Here is a 7,073-nt window from a genome sequence, read left to right on the forward strand (position 1 = left end):
TTTTAACAAAGAAGAAATTAGGATAATTACCATTTAAAAAGCTACCACTGCACAGGTGTCACTGTAAAATATGATAACTAAGTCCCTTTGTAGATTGATGTTGATTTTGTGGCTGTTGCTCATGAAATAAACAGGCACATACATACAAATGGAGTGGACGATGAGGAATATTAGACCGCAACCTCACAGAGAGACAATTACAGTGATAAAAAAATATTTTTTGTCACAATTAAATTTGCCTTGTTCCTAAACAATGAACTCAGTGAGCTGTTGCAGTTCTTTTGCTTTAAGCACTTTATTCAGTATGATTTAAAATTGTTAAATATAATTAATATAAATATAATTAAACACAGAGTGCAATGGAGCTAAAAACATAAGGAAAAATGTTTAATATGCTTTTTAACCCCTTCAACTAGGGGCATCTGTACACCTTATACTATCCCTCCACTTTGGTATTTATTCACCTTTAACAAAGCTGAAAATCATAAACAAGCATTTCATCTTAAAGTAAATGTCATAAATGTAAAAAATTCTCATTAAATACATAAATCTCAAAATATATTACATCTCAAAAACATCTCTTTTCTCATTATAGCATGCAGTGAAATCATGGATCAGGACCTTTTCGCAGTGCACAAACAGATGTTAAGGAAAGAATTTGAAACTGAAAAGTGTCTTTTACTCCAGTTACAGCTGGTTTGGAGCAGATATACAGTGATGATATCCAGAACTGTAAACCATAAACTAAATCAAAGACATGAAACAAAACATAAACCATGAGCTTGACTAGACAATGAACTATGCCAGGTGCATGTCTAACATTGAACAGCGTAGCATACTTTAATCCACGACAAGGAAACATGGAAAACATGGGGATTCCGAAAAAGTCTTCACGTCCTCGTAGATTACAACTTGTAAACTCAAAATTTTCTGAGAGCTCTGACTTGTACCACTTGACCGCTGCAGATTCATTAAGTCATTTATAAGTCATATACGTGACAACCACCTGCTGTACCTCAATTATTATAATTAATTATTTAAACAATTCTAAAATATACAAGTGGAGGGCATAAACTAATACAAAATGCATAAATTAATATTTGCTTTAAAAGCAGCCATTGTGATTTTAAAACTTAGCTGCCTTTTTATGTTGAGATGGTGGTTGCCTTTTTGTGGCAGATGCTCCTAGTCTGACCTAAATGATCAAAGATTTACCAGATCAAAGTATATGTCAATCTTTGACACGACCAGGAAATGCATGTTACTGGTGTGGGTTTATAATTACAATGACAGCCGCTGATGTCAAGAGACAAAATAATGAATATGGAAAGACACGATCACAAGTCTCTGACGTCCACTTGTTTACGAGTCGAGAATTAACATCATATTTGCCTGTCATATTGTTACTATATAATAAATTCACAATAGATCAAATCAAGTTCCACGCCACATTATGGAAATAATATGGGTTGTGAACACCGTTTCACCTTTCAAAGTTCTCTAAAAATACTACTAAAGCTAAGGCAGAGATAAAAGTCAATGTCCCACATGTATTTTACTCTATAAACATACAGACGTTATAACACAGAGCATCACGTACAAGTAATCCCTTTGCATCCACACTCACCTCATCTGCACACACACACAATCTGTGGAATAATAATTTCGAGGGTTTTATCCATCACTGCCGCCTAATCTGCACTGCTCCGTTGTGCCGGCTGCATAGTGGCCTAGACGGGTGGAAAAAGCTCTTTTTTTTTTCAGAAAGGGCTGATTTTGACAGTCCACAGCGAGTACAGGAAAGAATTTGAGCCGTCTGACACACGGCCGTCTGTGCTTGAGAACAGGAAAAGGAAGAGTGTAGCAAATGAACGTGTGGTACTTTGCAGCTGTGCATGCTGTATACATGCGCATTACCACACAAACACACACACATGTGTGAGGGGGGTTAAGCGATTGTGTCTTTAGGTTAAGCTTGACTACTGCTGAGCAGCTTTCAGGTCGCACCACAAAGCTTACAAAGGGAATCTGGTGCAAAAACAATGTCCTCAACTCTTCACAGATTCCCAGAGGAGGTCCTGCTGTTATTTTGCCCCTAAACAGTGCTGCCATAGAAGACACACATACTTAACCCACAAAATAATACACACTCAAATCTTCACTGTAACTGACAGATTAATATATAAACCTATCAGTCCCCAGCTCGATGATCTGAGCCAGCCCAGAGGAACATTTTATTGCTCAAAGATTGCTCTTTAATTGCTCAGAAGACATTAGATCCCTTTGATGCTTCATTTAAAGGTGCAGTAAGTGATATTATCCACTATGGGACTGTCATATATGAGATGCCCTGTGAATAGGGCTGAACGATTAATTGCATTTGCGATAATATCGCGATATGATGAAATGCGATTTTTTTAACCGCAAAGCTGCGATTATAGTCTGGTCACGTGACACGCGAGAGTAAACAAGTCTGTATTGCAGATGAAGCATCAACTTGGCACGCGACACATACAGACCTGGCTACAGGAAACAACAGTTTATGTTTAATTTATGTGATATTGTGTTATAGATTCTCTCCAACGATTCTGTATCGATTAAGATAATTTCAGATTTATGTCTGAGCTTAGTTTTAAACACAGATACGTGATGACGCGTGTGCATAACAACCGTATTCTGCTTGCTTCTAATTCCTCTGTCTCTCTCTCACACACACACACACACACACACACGACACCACTCGAACCTTACGAGAAATAAGTTAATAAAGTTCGGAAAAGTTTAAGCGAATTACAAGGACATTCGCGGGCTTCATTGCACAAAATATGAGAGATGCGCGGTCTGCGTGATGTTACTTTTGTAGTGCGCGGTCTCGCCCGCCGGTATTTTACTTACAAATGTTCTACGAAGGCATCATATGTCTTGGAATGCAGTTGGCTTATATATTAAAAATATGAAAATCACCGACAGAAGCTGCTTTCAATTTCAAATACTCACGTGCGCTTTGCGAAGAGCGTTTGAGCATGCGGCTGTGAGCGACTCTGTCTACGTGGTTAAATGTAGGCTACTTGCATCTCAAAATGCTTTTATGACGCGAAATTAATGTGACACAGTCAGTTATTAAACAGACAGGACAAACCACATCTTATAATTTCAAAAGAGATGAAAACGTTCAGACAGCCTACTCTTAAATACTGAAAGCACTCTTTGTTTATTGCTTGTAATATTTTTTTCCCTCTTTGTTATTTGTTTTGAAGCTATATTTGTTAAAATTATTAACATGTAATTGTATTAATTTAGTTTTTTAATGTGTAATTATTATAAGTAGGCCTACTTATAATTATGTAATTAAATATTTTAAGTTTTATTAATATGATCAATTTTTTTTAATTGATCGGCTCACGAGGTGCCTAAAGATTCCCTTCCCTATTTTACAATGATTTATTGCTTGTTTTTGTTGAATAATAGAAAAGATAAAGAGCTTAAAAAATAATCGCATATTAAATCGCAATCGCAATATTGGTAAAAAAAATCGCAATTAGATTATTTTCCAAAATCGTCCAGCCCTACCTGTGAACATGCAAGATTACTGACAGAAAGTTCCTAAACAAAGAATCTGACACCAATCTAATTTGCGTAATTCAGTAATATGTCAGATGTAACATAATATGAATATTTTCTGTCATTCCATAAAAAATACTTTCATCAATTTTAAGGATTAAATTAACGTGGATAGCGTAGCTCATATAATTTTGGTATTTTGTATAATTTTATGAAAAATGTTCATGACAGTGATATTTTAATATTATTTACATACTATTATTGTATTTAAAATATTTTTAATTAGCGGTTTTTTTTTTTTTTGCTTTGTCATTAGTTCCTGCTTTTAAAATATTTCTATTTAACTTTCATTTTAATATTATTTCATATTATCAGTTTGAATTTGAAATTTAGTTTAAGCTTCAGTCATTAGATTAGTTTCAGTTTTTTAGGTTTAAGTTTTTATCTAATATTTAGATGATGATACGTCTCTCTTGATGTAATTCTTTCTTTGCTCTTTATCTAATTAACTGATGTCTAGAAAAATAATCAAGATATTACAGAGATTCTCTTTTCTTTTTTCTTTGTGCAATGCTAAAACAATTCTCATTGTGTTCAGGAGACTATTGTGATTTTCATCAACCCAGCCACTGCTCCGTGTGTTTACATTAAGTGTATGCACTTAAATGTTTTGTGTGCCTTCAATATCTTGCTTTCGAGAGTCAATATTGCTCCAGGACAGACCAGAAGCCTGATAATCAAGGCAATAAACTAAATGAATGCAAACACCAATGGAAAGTCTGTTACCTAACACTTTGTTTAGAAAGCCTCAACTATAGATCTGTTTAAACACGAATCCTTCACCTTCTAATCAATACTGATCACAACTTTCCCCATGAGTAAAGAGATAGACACTGACAAATGTCACGTCGATGACTGTGACTGTTTACCAGTGAATATAAACATATATACATAGAGTTTGTTCTGTACAAGACGAGCATAGGCTTTCTGTTATTAAAGGATTAGTTCAATTATCACTTTCCAGATCATTTACTCACCCCTATGTCATCCAAGATGTTTATGTCTTTCTTTCTTAAGTCGAAAAGAAATTAAGGTTTTTCTCCATATAGTGGACTTCTATACACTATACAATATGTTACTTCAAGAACATGTAGGTTCACCCCAAAACCAAAAGGATTTTTTTTTAACTAAATAAAACTATTAAACAACCTCAAGGTTGATAAAAATTTAGAAAATTTAGAAAATAAATGTGATATGGTTACTGTCTCTTAAAGAGTAGGTTTTATGTGCATAAAAATAAAATAAAAAAATAATTAAAATAAAAAATACATTTATAAATAAAATAAAACAATAAAATAAATAGAAAATATAAAAATAAAATAAAAATAGACATGATCTATGAAATGATGTGTTGTTCCTCTAAGAATGCATATGAAAAAAACTGCTGTATGAATGTGCATGTTCAAATGTTGGCCTTCCTGTGAACTCAGATCACTGATTAATTTGTTTGTGTGCATGTGTGTTTGTGTGTGGACAGGTCTCTATGTTTTTTGTGTGCATGAAGTGCTGATTTTGTATCTGCTAACTTTAGAGATCAGTGTAAACTCATCAGCCACTTTGTGGCACTTTCCTATTGGTTCATTATTAATGGACCACAGGAAGAGAGATAGCCATAAAGGAAGAAAGAGACAGCATTAACCGTAAAGGCCTGAAACATGATCCATACAGATAATTTACTTCATACTTTCATAGAATCAACAAGGATAGCTTAATGAAACATATTGCGACATACGCAAAAGCCCTGAGATGCTCCTATCACTTTTATGTCATGGTTCATTTATCTCATCTTTTAATTTCCTGTGGAACTTGGCCATTGCTTATTCTTGACTAATGTGTGTGTGTGTGTGTGTGTGTGCACCAGAGCGAGCGACTGACACTGCACTGAGCACACTCAGGGGAGTTTGTTGCCATGGCGACACTGCACTCACTCATGAACAGTATTGCTGTTGTCTATCAGTCTGGTCAATGCCCCTTTAGTATGACACACACCCACATACAAACACAAACATATTATTTTAATCTACACTTATCTGTACTTCACATGTACCCTAGTGGTCTAAACAGAATAAAGGTAAAGTCTTCAAGCAAAATAAAAAATTGAAATTAAATGAAATAAATGAAAATGAAATGAAAATAAATAAATAAATAAATAAATAAATAAATAAATAAATAAATAAATAAATAAATAAATAAAGAATACAAAAATAAAAAGTTGGTTACCCTTCTATCAAAGAGATTTCTCCCATATGCAAAGCAAATTAAACATTAATTTGTCTAAAATTTTTCATTCTTCAAGTAGTCTTTTAAATCAAGTCAAGTCACCTTTAGTTTTATAGCGCTTTTTACAATACAGATAGTTTCAAAGCAGCTTCATAAACAGCCCTCGGCTGTGCACCAGAGTAAGCGAATATTCTGAAAAAAATTATTAAATCGTATAAAAAACTTCTTCTTTTTTTAATATGCTCTGTTAATTTATAAATAAATGTTGTAACTTTTATTAATAAGATTTATGTACAAGTGAAATATAAACAAATATTTTAAACCATAAAAACAGACTAATATTTATATATTTAACAGGTGTGTTCACTATAAAAACATATACAGCATATGAATGTCTCAAGGAACACATCAAGTTATATTTGAACCGCAATTTTTGTGTGCAAACATAATAAATATCTTTAAAAGAGCAGGTTAATGTATTGTCTAGTAATACACATTGTAAAAACATGTGAATGTTGTTCTAAAGTTTCGGTAATATATGTTTACTATCGTAGTAGATACTAAACTGTAATCGACGTATAGATTGCAAATGGCTTTCTGGCCTACACTCAAAATAATTTTTAAAACGGCATAGGACTGGCAAGGGACAGCAATCACCAGGCAAGTGTCTTCAAATCCCATGATGACAACACTTGCTGTATGCAGGGTGTTAATGAAGCTAGTGTTATTTTCACTCATTTAAGCCGTAGACATTACACAATTTAAATGAGACAAGGAAATTCCAGCCGAAGCATTGCCTCTCTTGAGTATTCTCATGCTCAAATATAAGCTAATTGCAGTTGAAGAATGTTTGTAATATAATTTAATCCATCAACAGATCAAATGGCATTCCCGCTGCGTGGTAGATAAAAGCTCATTTCAGATGCTAATCAATGTGACACTTTTATGGAGGGATTATGACCGTCAGATCCTCAATAATCCATCATTAATCAATTCATGTGTAATCCTTATCAATCTGACAATCGAGAGCTGTTTCAACAACAAACCTCCTACTGGAGGTTTAATTGTGATAATACATTTGAACTATTTAAGAAAAAAATTGAGGGCCACTTCATAGCTACGGTGTTTTGAGTGTTTTTAACACATTGTTATGTGGTTTCTATGATATTCTAGATGGTTGCTAATAATTTATTAGTATACATAAATGTATAAAAGTATACATTTATAATAAA

At 33.6% G+C, this 7,073-nt stretch overlaps 1 protein-coding gene across 2 annotated transcripts in view; it reads right to left on the bottom strand.

Annotated features, from left to right (window-relative positions):
• The window catches only part of smpd3 (sphingomyelin phosphodiesterase 3), a 41,402-nt gene that overhangs the window by 21,806 nt on the left and 12,523 nt on the right, over positions 1-7,073 (bottom strand). The window contains exon 1 of one of the 2 annotated variants that reach the window (XM_084396289.1): positions 1,628-1,839. The exons of the other annotated variant lie outside the window; for it this stretch is intronic. The gene's annotated coding sequence lies outside the window, so the exon portion shown is untranslated. Of the gene's footprint in view, positions 1-1,627; positions 1,840-7,073 lie in introns of those variants that run through there. 2 annotated transcript variants of the gene reach the window in all.

Source organism: Rutilus rutilus (genome assembly GCF_951802725.1).
Source record: "Rutilus rutilus genome assembly, chromosome: 23".
In the NCBI taxonomy this organism is placed as follows: domain Eukaryota; kingdom Metazoa; phylum Chordata; class Actinopteri; order Cypriniformes; family Leuciscidae; genus Rutilus; species Rutilus rutilus.